We start from the raw sequence: 17,417 nt of genomic DNA on the forward strand, positions 1-17,417 counted from the left end.
GGAGTCAGGTGAAAGGTTTTGTAGGGGGCCTAAGGTTCTGTGGATTCCTCGAAGCTCCGCCTGGACATCAGGAATGGGATTACCTTGACAAACTTTGTATGTAGTGTTGTCTGAAAGCTGACACAGTCCCTCAGCCACATACTCCCGACGATCAAGTACCACGGTCGTGGAACCCTTGTCCTCCGGAAGAATGACGATGGACTGGTCAGCCTTCAGATCATGGATAGCCTGGGCTTCAGCAGTGGTGATGTTGGGAGTAGGATTAAGGTTTTTCAAGAAGGATTGAGAGGCAAGGCTGGAAGTGAGAAATTCCTGGAAGGTTTGGAGAGGGTGATTTTGAGGAAGAGGGAGGTGGGTCCCGCTGTGACGGAGGATGGAACTGTTCTGAGCAGGGTTCAATTTGGATGGTGTCTTGGGGAGTTGGATCATTAGGAGTAGGATTAGGATTATTTTTCTTCGTGGAAAAGTGATATTTCCAGGAGAGAGTATGAGTGTAGGACAATAAATTTCCTGACTCACAACTTCTTCACTTTCGAAGGCCAGACATACCAACAATTAAAGGGAACAGCCATGGGTACCAGGATGGCCCCCTCGTATGCCAACCTATTTATGGGTCGTTTAGAGGAAGCCTTCTTGGTTACCCAGGCCTGCCAACGCAAAGTTTGGTACAGATTTAATGATGACATCTTCATGATCTGGACTCTCAGTGATGAAGAACTCCAGAATTTCCTCTCCAACCTCAACTCATTTGGTTCCATCGGATTCACCTGGTCCTACTCCAAATCCCATGCCACTTTCCTTGACGTTGACCTCCATCTGTCCAATGGCCAGCTCCTCACATCCATCCACATCAAACCCACCAACAAGCAACAGTACCCCCATTATGACAGCTGCCACCCATTCCATATCAAACAGTCCCTTCCCTATAGCCTAGGTCTTCGTGGCAAACGAATCTGCTCCAGTCCTGATTCCCTGAACCACTACACCAACAACCTGAAAACAGCTTTCGCATCCCGCAACTACCCTCCCGACCTGGTACAGAAGCAAATAACCAGAGCCACTTCCTCATCCCCTCAAACCCAGAACCTCCCACAGAAGAACCCCAAAAGTGCCCCACTTGTGACAGGATACTTTCCGGGACTGCATCAGACTATGAAATGTGGCTCTCCAGCAGGGATACGACTTCCTCAAATCCTGCCCTGAAATGAGACCCATCCTTCATGAAATCCTCCCCACTCCACCAAGAATGTCTTTCCGCCTTCCACCTAACCTTCGTAACCTCTTGGTCCATTCCTATGAAATCCCCAAACCACCTTCCCTACCCTCTGGCTCCTATCCTTGTAACCACCCCCGGTGTAAAACCTGTCCCATGCACCCTCCTACCACCACCACCTACTCCAGTCCTGTAGCCCGGAAGGTGTACACGATCAAAGGCAGAGCCACATGTGACAGCACCCACTTGATTTACCAACTAACCTGCCTACACTGTGAAGCTTTCTATGTGGGAATGACCAGCAACAAACTGTCCATTCGCATGAACGGACACAGACAGACAGTGTTTGTTGGTAATGAGGATCACCCTGTGGCTAAACATGCCTTGGTGCACGGCCAGCACATCTTGGCACAGTGTTACACCGTCCGGGTTATCTGGATACTTCTCACTATTACCAACCTATCAGAACTTCGGAGATGGGAACTTGCCCTTCAATATATCCTCTCTTCCCATTACCCAACAGGTCTCAACCTCCGCTAATTTCAAGTTGCCGCCGCTCATACCTCACCTGTCATTCAACATCTTTGCCTCTGTACTTCCGCCTCGACTGACATCTCTGCCCAAACTCTTTGCCTTTACGTATGTCTGCTTGTGTCTATATATGTGCGGATTGATGTGTGTGTGTGTGTGTGTGTGTGTGTGTGTGTGTGTGTGTGTGTGTGTGTGTGTGTGTGTGTGTGTGTGTGCGCGCGCGCGAGCGAGTGTATACCCTGTCCTTTTTTGCCCCTAAGGTAAGTCTTTCCGCTCCCGGGATTGGAATGAATCCTTACCCTCTCCCTTATGAAGCCACCACCAGCTTGTACAGTGCCCTGTTGACAACTTGAGTCCATGGCTTCGTGGGGTCAGCACCACACTCAAACCCTACAATCAGCTCTTAACAACTGAAATTGGGACTCACCTAACCAGGCCACAGTTTTCCTGTCATCTAGGGTTCAATCTGGTATCGTCATGAGGCCACGAGGGGTGCTGCAGGTGATGTCATGCTGTTAGCAAAGGCATTTGTGTCGGTTGTCTGCTGCCATGGCCTCTTGATGCCAAATTTCGCTGCACTGTCCTAATGGATATGTTTGTCATACGTCCCACATTGATATCTGCATTTATTTCATGCACTGTTGCTAGTCTATTTGCACTGACAACTCTACACAGATGCCACTGCTCTGTCATTAAGTGAAGCTCATCCGCCACTGTGTTGTCCATGGTGAGAGGTAATGCCTGAAATTTGGCTTCTAAGCATGCTCTTGACACTGTGAATCTCAGAAAACTGACTTTCGTTATGATTTCCGAAATGAAATGTCCCATGCATATAGCTCCACCTGTAATTCCACATTCAAAATCTGTTAGTTCTCATTGCGAAGCTAAAATCACGTCAGAAGGCTTTTAATGAGATTCATGTGAGTACCAATGACAGCTCCACCAATGCATCGCCCTTTTATATCTCGTGTACACTATACTACCGTCATCTGTATACGTGCATAATGCTCTCCCATGACTTTCGTCACTTCAGTGTATATTGAAATTCTGATTCTTTATAATTTCAATTTATCTTTGTTAGTGTTAATTATCCTAAGAAGCCAGATTTGCTACTTTTGCCAGTTATCAGCAAATAAACTTATTTTTGGCAATATATAAATTATTTAAAAAATCTGTTATTGAAACTGAATATAAAATTAGATAATCATTTATGTTTTACAAAATATATCTGTGATTCTAATAATTTTATCTTCATAAAAGTTATTGAAGTCTAACTGCAACTGACATCCATGAAACATGTACTACTGAAATGTAATATCTCTGTTACCATTGGTTTTCTTTTCCTAGAAAAATTCGAAGAGAAGGAGTCTGTGTGTTGAGTTTGTGGTGAATGGGAATGGGGGAGGCATGTCTCAGAGATGTCTCCATTGTAACTATATAACATGGTTCTGTAAAGATCCGACAGTGTATGAAAGTTTTCAAATTCAAGATTATGGTGAAATACAGCAATGTGGTTATCAAAAATGTGTTTCATTTGAAGTTTCATCGAGCTGAATTTTTACAGAAACTGATTATTGTCATAATTGTTTCATGGATACATTACACCAGAAGTGCCACAGAAAATGCCACATTGCATCGGTTTGTCGTTCTCTGTCTTTCTTAGAACAAATGCACATTGAGATTCATTGTAATTCATCACTGTTCGCAGGCCAGAATAAGCTCTTTATTGAAGTGTCAGTCCTGAACCAACTGTTATCACTACAACTGGACACTGGAGCAACTATTTTGCTCCTCAGTTTTCAAATGTAAGCATGGCTGGGCTCCTCGCTATTGGCTCCCATCAAAGTCATCTGGTAAGCTACAATGAACAGCATATTCCTGTTCTTGGTTAATTTACTGGCAGCACAGCTTACAAATCTGTAGTCTGTCCTGTCACATTTGTGATTGTTAATGATCTCACATTAAAAATTTGTTTGGATTAGATGCTTTCGCTGCTTTTTAATTTTCTATTACTGACATTGTGCGTCTTGTGTCAGATCAGGTCCCTTATCAAGACCTACACTCCTGGAAATGGAAAAAAGAACACATTGACACCGGTGTGTCAGACCCACCATACTTGCTCCGGACACTGCGAGAGGGCTGTACAAGCAATGATCACACGCACGGCACAGCGGACACACCAGGAACTGCGGTGTTGGCCGTCGAATGGCGCTAGCTGCGCAGCATTTGTGCACCGCCGCCGTCAGTGTCAGCCAGTTTGCCGTGGCATACGGATCTCCATCGCAGTCTTTAACACTGGTAGCATGCCGCGACAGCGTGGACGTGAACCGTATGTGCAGTTGACGGACTTTGAGCGAGGGCGTATAGTGGGCATGCGGGAGGCCGGGTGGACATACCGCCGAATTGCTCAACACGTGGGGCGTGAGGTCTCCACAGTACATCGATGTTGTCGCCAGTGGTCGGCGGAAGGTGCACGTGCCCGTCGACCTGGGACCGGACCGCAGCGACGCACGGATGCACGCCAAGACCGTAGGATCCTACGCAGTGCCGTAGGGGACCGCACCGCCACTTCCCAGCAAATTAGGGACACTGTTGCTCCTGGGGTATCGGCGAGGACCATTCGCAACCGTCTCCATGAAGCTGGGCTATGGTCCCGCACACCGTTAGGCCGTCTTCCGCTCACGCCCCAACATCGTGCAGCCCGCCTCCAGTGGTGTCGCGACAGGCATGAATGGAGGGACGAATGGAGACGTGTCGTCTTCAGCGATGAGAGTCGCTTCTGCCTTGGTGCCAATGATGGTCGTATGCGTGTTTGGCGCCGTGCAGGTGAGCGCCACAATCAGGACTGCATACGACCAAGGCACACAGGGCCAACACCCGGCATCATGGTGTGGGGAGCGATCTCCTACACTGACCGTACACCACTGGTGATCGTCGAGGCGACACTGAATAGTGCACGGTACATCCAAACCGTCATCGAACCCATCGTTCTACCATTCCTAGACCGGCAAGGGAACTTGCTGTTCCAACAGGACAATGCACGTCCGCATGTATCCCGTGCCACCCAACGTGCTCTAGAAGGTGTAAGTCAACTACCCTGGCCAGCAAGATCTCCGGATCTGTCCCCCATTGAGCATGTTTGGGACTGGATGAAGCGTCGTCTCACGTGGTCTGCACGTCCAGCACGAACACTGGTCCAACTGAGGCGCCAGGTGGAAATGGCATGGCAAGCCGTTCCACAGGACTACATCCAGCATCTCTACGATCGTCTCCATGGGAGAATAGCAGCCTGCATTGCTGCGAAAGGTGGATATACACTGTACTAGTGCCGACATTGTGCATGCTCTGTTGCCTGTGTCTATGTGCCTGTGGTTCTGTCAGTGTGATCATGTGATGTATCTGACCCCAGGAATGTGTCAATAAAGTTTCCCCTTCCTGGGACAATGAATTCACGGTGTTCTTATTTCAATTTCCAGGAGTGTATATTTATTTTGTTCTAAATTTTTGGATTTGTTTTCAGAGGGATTAGGGTCACGAATAAACTTTCAGCTCGGCCACATTTTTTCGGGGCATGGCCCTTACCTGTGCCCTTACATGAACAAGTTAAATCTGAATTGGATCAAATGACATCACTAGGCATCATTCAATCAATTTCAACAAGTGATTGAACTATGTATTAGTGACTGTACAAAAATCATTGGGTCAGCTCCGACTTCATGGAGACTTTAAAGTTGCTGTATGTGCAGCTTGTTACTGACACATGTCCTCTGCCTTGACCTGATGAATTACTTGTACAATTGACTGGGGGCCAAATCTTTCTCAAAACTGATTTAGTTGAGACCTATCTTTAGGTTCCATAAGATGATGCACAAAACAGTTCCATGCCTCCATCAGTATCAACATTTAATGATTGGAGTGGCTACTCTCCCAGCTATTTTTCAATGCTTTTTGGAGCAACTTACGGCAGATGTCCTTTGTGGCATTAATTACCTGGACAATATTGTAGTACAAGGCACTACACTGGAGGAAGACTTACGTAACCCCCATTTTCTCACTGCTCTTTTGCAACAGTCCTTAGGTGTAATCTTAATAAGCCCCAATTTTTTCAACCATCTTTTTGTGCCTCAGTCATGAAATTTCCAGGCACAGTGTCCCACTCCTGGAACAGCACTGTGCCACTATTATGGCTTTGCCTCCTCAGACCAATTTGCAAGAGCTACAGAAGTTCCTTGGTAAAATAGAATATCATCACAGGTTTATTCTGGATGCAGCCACACTGGCTCACCCTCTGCACCAGTTACTTCACAAAGACATTTCTTTCAAGTGGTCGCTGGTCTTTGAGCATGCATTTTTGCAACTTAAAAACAAATTACACTTCCTGTCTTGCCTCGAAGCCACCCAGCATGGTAAACATTTAGTCTTGGCAGTGGATGAGTCCCAGTCTGGGGTGGGAGCAGTTCTGGCCCTTCATCATACAAATGGCTTTGTGCAACCTATCACTTTTCTGTCCAAAACATTCAACAGCAGCACTATATGAATGTTGAAAAAGAAGCCCTTTCAGTCATTTATGCCTTATAAAATTTCTCTTATTCTTATATGGTGTCTTTAGTCATAGATCATGTTTCACACTTCATGTGCTTTACCTGACAAAGCTAACTATCACCTTCAATGCTGAGCCTTACCTTTGTCGATATATAATTACAACATTGAGATACACCCTACATCACAGCATGCAAATATGGACACATTGTATTCACTGCCCTGAGGCCCAAACTGTTGCTTGATCAGGAAGAGAACTGTTGTGTTTTCAACTTGATACAGAAGCAAGACAGACTACTGATGGTCTCCCCACTACCAGTCCCACAATTGCACTCTGCAGTAGCTGCAGACCTGGTGTTTAAATAAGCACTGCACATGATACGACATTGGTGGCCTCACCATCTGTTGAGCTGGGCATCTGACCCATTGTGGAACTTCTGTGGTTTCTGTCATCATTTTACCCTCTTAGATGGTGTCATTCTCTTGAGGACGTAATAGGGTACTTCCTATGCTGCGATTCCAGTAATGTTGTGTAAGGAGGTTCTCAACCTGTTACATCAAGGTCACTGGGGAAACTCCTGCATTAAACAACTGCCATGTTGGCATGTGTTCAGGCCTGGTATTAATAGCAAAGTGAAGTGCCTGGTCATGGCGAGCCACAAGATTTTAGATCAACAAGCAGCATCGCGCACTGTTTCCCCCCCCCCCCCCCCCCCCCCCTTTCAATATTTGCCAGTGCCCACACTACCTTGGGAAATAATTGATATCAACTGTGTTGGACCTTTTTTTTTTTTTGGACACTTTTTGATTATTGGTTGTTGATGCCTTTGATTTTTGCTCACACAATGGTATTCAATACATCATGGTGCCTCCCTTTCATCCACAGTACAGTTGCAAGGCAAAATGTCTTTGTGTCCCCTTTCAAAAAGCAAATGCGCAAATATGTCACAGAATTTGTGGCAGGGCAGGCCCTTAAGTTCTTTCTCAGTTTTTACAGAAGGACTTCAATTGGGGACGAGAGTCCAGCTGAACTCTTGCAGGGCTGGCAGCCGCAGATGCTGCTCTATGTACTGCTAACAGGCAGGCTTCCTGCAGCAGGACCAATGTCATCATGGTTTGTGCCCAGAACTCTAGTCTGAGCCTGATGTGCTCCCACAAGTGCCTCCTAAGCCAAAACAACCTCCTCTTACAATAACGCAGATACTGCCTACACTGATGCCTACAGGGTGCCCGGGGTCATCTGCCGGCTCTCCTGGAGATGAGAGAAGGTGCACATGTTGGCACTCGCACCACTTCTGTCCCTACCCACTGGTTCAGCTAGACTGGGAACCATTTGCACCCAGAACAACTGCTCCAGACAATAAGGATGTGTCAACCATCAGCAGGCTGCAGATCTGGCCTCCCTTCACTCCCAGGGGAGGAGGGGTGAAGTAACCTGCACATTACTGCTATTCTGCCAGCACTAACATGGTGCTCGTTGATATGCATGCTCATTTGAGTCATATCAGCCACCACTACCATGTCACATGTTGATATGTGTATTCATTTGAATTGCATGCCATTCAGCTACTAGATGCCACCAACTTTGGTCAAGGGCCTCTATCGCCTGCAGCAATAGCAAGCAACACTCTGTGGGAAAATGCTTCTTATACACCAATTACCACCTCCAGCAGACAGTCTTGTGTATGCTTTCTAAACTGTATTGTAGTGTTCCATCATGCTGTGATTTAAAAGATAGTTGGTTTATTACAATCACATCTTTTATTGTGTTTGAGGTAAGCATATGTTACAAGCTCATATGTGTAGGTCACAGCACTCTAAAAACACATTTTTGATGGACTTTCACAAGATTTGAAGACTCTTACTGAAAAGCCACAACTTATCAAATTTATGATGAAAAACTTTATATTAGCAAATTCCTATAGCAATAGTTTAGCTGCACTTAACTGTCTTATATGGAAAAGTAGACAGTATTGTTCTTATGTGGGTACTTCAGATCCAACTGATTGGGTTGTTGTAGCTAACAAAATTAATTGAAAATTATGACAAATTCTTCACATAAAGAGGAGATGTGTGTGTACTTGATCTAGTTATCTCAGATACTTTTTTCCAAATATATCTCACATGAAAGTCCTATACCTACCTGCCAGGTTAGCCGAGACCACTAATACGCTGCTTCCTGGACTCAGGTAGGTGCGCTGGCCCCGGATCGAATCTACCTGGTGGATTAAGAACGAGGGCCGGTGTGCCGGCCAGCCTAGATGTGGTTTTTAGGCAGTTTTCCACATCCCCCTAGGTTAATATGGGCTGGTCCCTGCGTTCCGCCTCAGTTACATGACTTGCAGACGTTTGAAACACGTTTGCACTGTTTCATGATTTACACTAGACGCAGACAGTTGGGGTACACTGATTCTGTCCTGGGGGGGTACAGGGTGGCGGCCGGGAGGGCATCTGGCCACCCTTCAAACTAACCATGCCAAATTCGGTTGTAACAACGCTGACCCTGCCGACACTGCGGGACAAAGGCGCAAGTGAAAGAAGAAAGTCCTAATCTCTGCCAATACACACTTTCCTTGCCTATTATTACAAAGATATATGCACAATAAAGTTATCTTTTTTATGCTGCAGGTTTGTTATTGTTGTTGTTGTTATAACTGTTTTCACCCTTATTTTCATTCAATAATCTGGTAACTTAGTATATCATTATTCTATACTTGTAATACATTTTGGGTATGTAATGATACATTTCCTGATCTTATATCACTGTCACAGAGTCCTAACTGAAAAAAAAATAAAAATTGGGTATCACTCTTGTTGTGTCTAGACAAGACAGCCTAGACACAATGAGAGGAAGCCGAAAGGCATGCGCTAAGCCAAAGCAGGGTGCGTGAGGTCTGAAACAGGATACGTTATGAATGCTATAAAGAAAAGTACGTAGCTTCTGGAATACTTAACTTTAATCCATCCTTTTTGGTACATCTGGAGATTGTGGCGATACAAGTGAGACTCTTTAGATACATGCAATGTTACTAATGGCACCTTGCTAGGTCGTAGCCATTGACTTAGCTGAAGGCTATTCTAACTATCTGCTCGGCAAAGGAGCGAGGCTTCGTCAGTGTAGTCGCTAGCAACGTCGTCCGTACAACTGGGGCGAGTGCTAGTCCATATCTCTAGACCTGCCTTGTGGTGGCGCTCGGTCTGCGATCACACAGTGGCAACACGCGGGTCCGACATGTACTAATGGACCGCGGCCGATTTAAAGCTACCACCTAGCAAGTGTGGTGTCTGGCGGTGACACCGCAACTCTCTGACTGAGTTACATGTGAAGTATGTAAAATTCATGTAAATTACACATCTTTCTCCACTGGTAAACTGGACAGCTTTGATATTACTAAGAGTTGAAAATTGTAACAAAAATCTATAAAAATGTAGTTGTAATGTTACTTAGTATTGTCAATACTTTGTATTAGTTCAGTTAAAGGCCACTTTAATTCATTTGAAAAATTTTATAGATGTTTAATGTTTACATTGTGTCTAAATACATGTAGTTATTGCTTCAGTATGCTATTGTATGCCACGAAAACTGCAAGTTGTATGTTCTATGTATGCTATAATAATACCATAATAGCACAGGAAATATCCATCAATGGTACACTCAACTAATTTTTGATTCTTTTAGACTACTATTTTCATATCACTGACATTTGCATTTAAATTAAAAATTATTCCATGGTTTAGTATTGGTGTATCTACAAGAATTGGCATTATTTTCATTTTCAAAATGTGACCTTTTGCCTCTATAAGAAAATATTATATTATTAACTGATTACCTCAATAGGCCCAACAAGTGTGAAATTTGTTTTGGAAGAGTTGCTGAATAAACTTTCTTTGTATTATATTCTCCATACAAATTAACCACTTCTTCAATATTCCATGCATAAAAGAATTTTGGCTGTTTGTGTCCTACCACGTTATAGCAGCCTCCGAGATGTAAACTGCAAACAAGATCATCTGTGGGGGGAAAAAATAAAATAGAAGAGCAACAAATGTGTACAATACAATACCTAAATATTTCTTATGAATGATTACAAAAGGGAAAATAGGATGGTGATAATACATTTATCAAAACAGATTCAGCCACCATGTTGCATAATTTCTATCAAGAAGAAAAAGTTTTAGGAATTCTAACCCGAGCTGCTGGAGCTGGCAGTCATGTGTGTGTGACGTGTGCTTGCTTGTGGGAATGAATGGTGTGTGTTTCTCTTTTTATGATTAAGGCTGTGGCCGAAAGCTTATGTGCAAATGTCTTTCAATTGTGTCTGTCTGCAACTTAACCTGTTGTCTTGACAGTAAGTAGCAATCTTTCTTTTTCTACATTACTATTAAGTTTGGAATGAGTCAAGGTAAATCTTAATAAAATACAAGTGACCCATAGAAACATAATCTGTTTACTGTATTATCACAATATAGCTTCAGAAGGGCACCCATATCTGCAGGCAAGGGGTAGACTGTGCTCGCCTCCCCCCTACCTTCCCCTAGCTCTCATGCAAAGTTAAAAGAATAACGTAGTGAGGTGACTTTCTTTCAAGAAAAGGATTAAAAAGTCGGTATTACACAGGTTTTTTAACAGTCAGAACTCTTACTTTTTTGTGGTTACTTACAAGTTGTCATTCATCTTCCAAAATACTCCATACCCCAAGGTCTACGTCTCCCCCTACGAACTATCATATGGGTGCCCTTGTAACTTTATGCTGTATCTGCTTATGGTAGCCAAATTTATCCAGATTATAAAAAGAATAATTATTTTGAAGAAAGCTGTTGCTTCCTCAGTTATATTGTTGCTTAACCTGAAATAAAGAGAAAAGTTGAGAAATGATAAGATAGGTAATCTGTTTTTAACAAATAACATTCTTTAGGATAGACACCTAGCATTCCATTCATCAAATACACAAAGAGGCAACTCAGCTGACTGTAATAAACTTCAAGAGCCACAATTCCCAGTGCACCAAATAAAAAATAACAATTTTTTAGACCAGGAGACTCTCCATCCAATTTACATAATGATAGCTGCAAGAGATCCTGAAGTACTGGCATAAGATCCAAAGAAGATCAAGAAGATATGAAAATATGATGCATTTCACTACTGATAAGAGACATATTACAATTACTAGAATATGGCTTCCTAGCTTACCAGTGTTATGTCAGTCATATAAAATCATTAAATACATCATATCACGTCAACATTCTCACTTGCGAGACAAGTGCAAACAGCTACAAAGGCAAAATTTTGGAAGCCAGTTGGACTAAACAGCATGTATCAATGGTGAAATGTATCGTGTTTTCATATCTTCTGATACCAGTTGTGTGTTAGATTTTGTAGCTTTTGAAAATGACAAAGTTGAAAGAAAAACAAAAGTGTGGTCAAGACATACGTAAAGATATTAAAAGTGTATCCAAATGGCTGTGTCATCTCACAGCATTTTCATGCAAATTGCAAAAGCATTTGACTGTGTAGATTGCAAAATATTAGGAATATGTGGTATAAGAGAGAATACAGGAAACTGGAACCTGTCATACCTTGAGGGAGGGAGGGGGGGGGGGGGGGGGGGGAGGGGGAATAAGATCTGAAGCAAGAACTCTACACTTCTCTGTCCCACAGCTATTCATTTAGCTAATTGCTTTTCACTTTATATACAAATCACAATCCAAACATAATTAACTATAGCATAATTCTACTGTTTATGGATAAAGACAATGAAAATCTAGAAATAAAAGCCAACTTAGAAGTAAATAATGTTCTCCAAAAATTTACTGACATAAATGTGTGTAACAACATTACTGAAACATTTTGTCTAAATTTCAAACTACAAAACTTTCATAGTAAAGATATCAACACTCCACATATGTAAGATTCCTCAGAATAATAATAAATGACAATGTAAACTGGAATAAATGCATAGAATACATAAATGGGAAACAGAGCTCAAGCCCATATGTGCTGCACAGACTCAGGTACCTACAAGAAATAAATATTATGAAAATTATATACTACACACTAATCCATTTGAGATTAAGTTATGGCATAATTTTGCGAGGAGGCATCTCCAAAACAAGCATTAATAGATTATTCATATTACAACAAGAAAGAGCAATAAGAATGACAGCCAACCTTACATAGAAAGAATCAGGAAGCAAGCATTTAAAACTCTTAAGACGTTAACAATACCCAGTGTACATCTATACAAACTCTTTTGGCAGACAAAATTCGAACACACTCCCAATATTCAAGATAACAAGACAAAAGAACCATGATGCAAAGAAATGGAACCTCTTCTGTGAGCCCATGCACATGATCATGAAATACAAATCAAAGCCATCTTATGTGGGACGAAGAGCAATAGACAAATTCCCATCAAATATCACAGAAACTCTCCATCTGAACAGGACACAGAAACCCCAACAGTGCTGACAGACCGAGCCAATAGGAGTCACTGATTGCGGATATGGAGACACAGATGGCCAGCACACTGCAGTCCCAGCCATTTTCAGCTTTCATGATTGTAGCCACTACTTCTCAGTTGAGTAGCTCCTCAATTGGCCTCACAAGGGCTTAGTGTACTCCACTTGTCGACAGCACTCAGCAGACTCGGATGGTCACCCATCCAAGTTCTAGCCAAGCACAATAGTGCTTAACTTCAGTGATCTGCTGGGAATCAATGTTACCCCTGTGGCATGCCCACTGGCTCTTTAAACTTGAGAAAGATAAATAACAAAACTCTTTTAATAAATCTTTCAAAACTTTTTTAATAGAAAACTGCTACATATAGTATAAATGATTCTATGTGCACTACAGTTTAAGACTAATTGCAATGCAATTACTGTATCAAAAAGAAATGTAAATTGCATGTACAAGTACATGTAGCATAAATGATGTAAAAAAAATCGTAATTTAAACATTAGAAAGTCCCAGCTGAAATGTCAACAAAAATATCACGAAAAGGATAGATTGCTACTCACTGTAAAGTTGAAGCACTGAATTACAGACAGGCACAATGAAAAGACTTCTTCAGAAAGGAATAAACACACACACACACACACACACACACACACACACACACACACAAAAAAAAAGCAAGGGCACCTCACATGCACATGACCACAATCTCCGGACAGAATTCTGGCCAGAGCAGTTGAAGACTGCAGTCGTGTGTGCACGAGATGTGCTGCTTGTGTGAATGGCTGTGTGTTTTCCTTTTCAAAGAAGGCTTTGACCGAAAGCTCAGTGTGTAACAGTCATTTCATTGTGTCTGGATGCAACACAAGGTGTTATTTTTAGCAATCTATCCTTTTAATATTAAAATTGTAATTTAGTATGAAATAGCCTACAATATTATTATCCAAAATTGTAATTTGCTAAATGCAGGTTAGTAAACAATGTATACTTATCAGGGCATGTAATACAATTTTATCTGATCCATACAATGTATTTTGTCTGTGTCTCCAATAAATAAATAAACAAATAAATAAATCTTGAGGGGGCACTCTACACTTTAAGCTATGGCCAACTGCATGTAGAGGAACAACGGCTCAGGTTTAGAAAATAGTTGACCAAATATTGGATATACAGGGTGTCTCACCTAACTCTGCCACTTAAAATATCTCTGGAACAACAATAAATATTCAAAAACGGTTTTCACCAGCATAAATGTACAACAGGGGCTTAGGAAACCAAATACTGTGCAAAATTTTAAAACATAAAGAAATACTATTTTCAGCACAAACTTGTGTATTTTTAAATGGACACCCCCATTATTATTTTGTATGCTATCAATAGCGTGAAAAATCACATAAATAATGGCATTGGTTGCGTCACAATACATCAATTACATCCCGAGAAATTGCGAGCGAAGTTGATGCTTGAAATAAATGAAGCGCACAGCTAGCAAATGTCCTGAGACTCAAGCTTGCACCTCACGCTGCCAGTAATTGTGATATGATTGACATACTATGTCAGTGGAGTGTTAATGTATGGTGTGGTATTGTATGACAACACGTCATTGGCCCATATTTCATTGATGACACTCCTAAAGGGGAATAGTTTAGCCCCTTCTTGAGCCGTACCTTACTTGAACCGGTCCACCTCTCACAGTACCAAGAAATGTACAAGAATGACTTTGAATCCTGCATTGCATTCTGTCATTTTGCACTTCAGCATTTGCAAGATAATCCAGTATTTCTAAGCAATATGTTGTTTACAGACGAGGCTTCATTTACAAATCATGGTAATGTGAATCTGTGGATCATGCACTACTGGTCCATGCAAAATCACCACTGGATTCACCAAGTTGCTCATCAATGACAATGGAGTGTCAATGTTTGGTACGGTATTGTTGCTAACTGTATTGTAGGTCCCTATTTTTACCATGGAACATTGAATGGACAGTAATATGCATCATTTCTTCAACACACACTAGTGCTCCTCATGGAGGATCTAGGATTGGAAACTCATCTATCAATGTGGTTCCAAAATGATGGACGTCCCGCACACAATGTAAAAGCTGCCAGAGATGTTCTAGATATGACATTTCCAAATTGGTGGATGAGGCAGGGAGGTACTGTGCGATGACCACCACAGTCCCCCGACTTGACGCCATTGGACTTCTTTCTCTGGGGTGCAGTGAGAGACATAGTGTATCAAGAACTGCCAATGACAATAGAGGATATGCAGCATCATACTACTGCAGCGTGTGCGACAATATCTGTAGAAACTCTACAATCTGTGCAACACTCTCAAGTTACCCGTCTGCAAATGTGTATTGATGCAAACGGAGGGAACTTCAAACATGTGTTGACCTGACACAGTTTCATTGGTCAAGATGTGGGTGTATTCTCTATGCTGGATGTAATGCACAACAAAAGAGTTTCTGTTGGCAACAGGGCACTAGTAAATGTGTTTAGGAGCAAAGTGAATTCAAGTGTGTTATCTCTAATTGTAGCTCTAGTTGCCATTTTGCTAGAATAAACACACATTTACTATTTGAAAAACGCAACTTTGTGTTGGATGTGTTACTTGTTTATTTTTGTGGATTGTGCATACATTCCCATTGGGTGAGACTCTGACACAGGCAGCATGAGGTGCACACTTGAGTCTCAGGACATGCGTTTCATTTATTTCAAGCGTCAACTTCACTTTGCAATTTCTTGGGATGTAATTGACATATTGTGGTGCAACACCAAGGATAATGGCAGTGCTGCCATCACCATGAACCACTGCCATGTAACCTGGGAAACGGCTCATCCATTGTGTCATTGTAAGTTCATGGGTGTGGACTTCAAAATGTGAGCTGGTCTGGTGAAGCTGACTGCCCAAGCCAGCATCAGCTGTTGGCTGGCCCATGTGTGATGGAGATGTGCATAGACATGTCATGGAGGGTTGGTTGGTTGGTTGGTTGACTGAAGAGGGAGGGGAGGTAGGGGGGTGGGAGGCAAACAGTGAGGTACTTGGTCCCGAGTTCCAAGGTGGCAAATAAACTACAGAAGGAGCAACATTAATAGCACAGTCCAGTCAATGGGAAAGGAAAACACGCAAACAAAGAGGCAGAGTAAAGAACAGGAGGAAGGAGAGTGTGACCCACAGGCATTAATAGCACAGTTCAGTCAATGGGAAAGGAAAACAGGCAAACAAAGAGGCAGAGTAAAGAACAGGAGGGAGGAGAGTGTGACCCACAGGCACTATGCATGACAGGACGCCATCACTGTCACCAACCCATCCCAATCCCTACAACATACAATGATCGCAACACAATTGGGCAACACTAGGACAAGAGGACACAGGAAAAGGAGAAACAAAATAACAAAATAGACCAGACAAAACATAGTGAAAAGGGGATGGGGGTAACCTGGATGACATGGAGGCAAGGCCAAATGTCTCCCAAACCAACATCAATGCTAACCGAGTGACTCCAGTTCCGGAAGGAATTCCACATACGTAAATTTAGTAGGACAAACCACTCTAGCGAAGAGATATGAACCTGCAAATTTGTACCTGGAGAGGACACAGAGAATGGGGGGAGAGGGGGAAGAGGCAGCTGCCCCCTCCCAGAAAGCTTATTACACAGGGTTATCTATATGGCCAGGAACCCAAAGAAAATCAACTGAACAAGCAGCATGGTCACGATCAGTGAGAAGGTCATGAATGGCAGAGACCAACGGGTGGCTGGAAAAACACCAGGCAATAGCCTAAAGGCCATTAACCAAGCCTGTCTATAACAAAACTCAAGAGATGGAGGGCTGTTTAATAAAGTAGAAGGCCCGGGGGGGCGTTCAGGAGAGAATGTGGGGAACAGAACAAAGACGGAAATGGGAATTGTGGCAGAGAGAAGTGAAGTGGAGCCCAACCAGTGAACCCACCGGAGGGCAGGCAGGTGGAAGACAGAGGGCGAATGACATCCCAAAGCCATGAAAATAATAGCGTATGGGGGGTGAGCAGGTAAAGAGCAGATAGTAGTCACATAAGAAACCAAGAGCTGGGATCACCAAAACGAAGAGGGGCAGGGGGTAGGAGATCCCAGTGTCAACCAGAAGACTACTGAGAGGGCTAGGCACTGGTCGCCAAACGGATGTGCAGTAGTGAACTCAGTCCAAAAGGATCAGTGTGGAAGCAGCAGCTCAACCACGAACTTGACAACTGTAGTACAGACAGAACAGAACTTAGGTCCAATAAAGGCAGAGAAGAGTCAAATGATCTGTATTCCAATAAGTGTGGGCTAGGAAGCGAAGGACATTGAGTTTACAGAAACAGGCAATCTTTAGATGGCAGATATGGAGCAACCAAGTAAGCTTGTTACCGAAAAAAAGACCCAGGAAAGAGAACTAGGGGCCATGGTCAGGATGTGGCATCGAAGCAGAGCTCCAGATCAGCATGAACTGTACTACAGTAACAAAAATGCACCATCCGCGATTTGAGGGGGGAGAGGTGGAAACCATGTGAGAGTGTCCACGTGGAAGCACGCTGGATGGTAACCTGGAGCCATTGCTCCACTGTGTGGGAACTAGCCCAGAAACAGAAATCATCTACATACAGAGCAGGGGTGACCAACAGTCCAGTGGAGGCCACAAGTCCATTAGCAGTAGT

The 17,417-nt window shown here is 43.0% G+C and overlaps 1 protein-coding gene across 1 annotated transcript in view; it reads right to left on the bottom strand.

The window, feature by feature from the left end:
* Window positions 1–10,237, bottom strand: part of LOC126417024 (uncharacterized) — a 67,592-nt gene extending 57,355 nt beyond the window's left edge. Inside the window, exon 1 of the mRNA XM_050084914.1 lies at window positions 10,114–10,237. The gene's annotated coding sequence lies outside the window, so the exon portion shown is untranslated. The remainder of the gene's footprint in view (window positions 1–10,113) is intronic.
* Window positions 10,238–17,417: the final 7,180 nt, after the last annotated feature.

Source organism: Schistocerca serialis, chromosome 8 (assembly GCF_023864345.2).
Source record: "Schistocerca serialis cubense isolate TAMUIC-IGC-003099 chromosome 8, iqSchSeri2.2, whole genome shotgun sequence".
NCBI lineage: Eukaryota > Metazoa > Arthropoda > Insecta > Orthoptera > Acrididae > Schistocerca > Schistocerca serialis.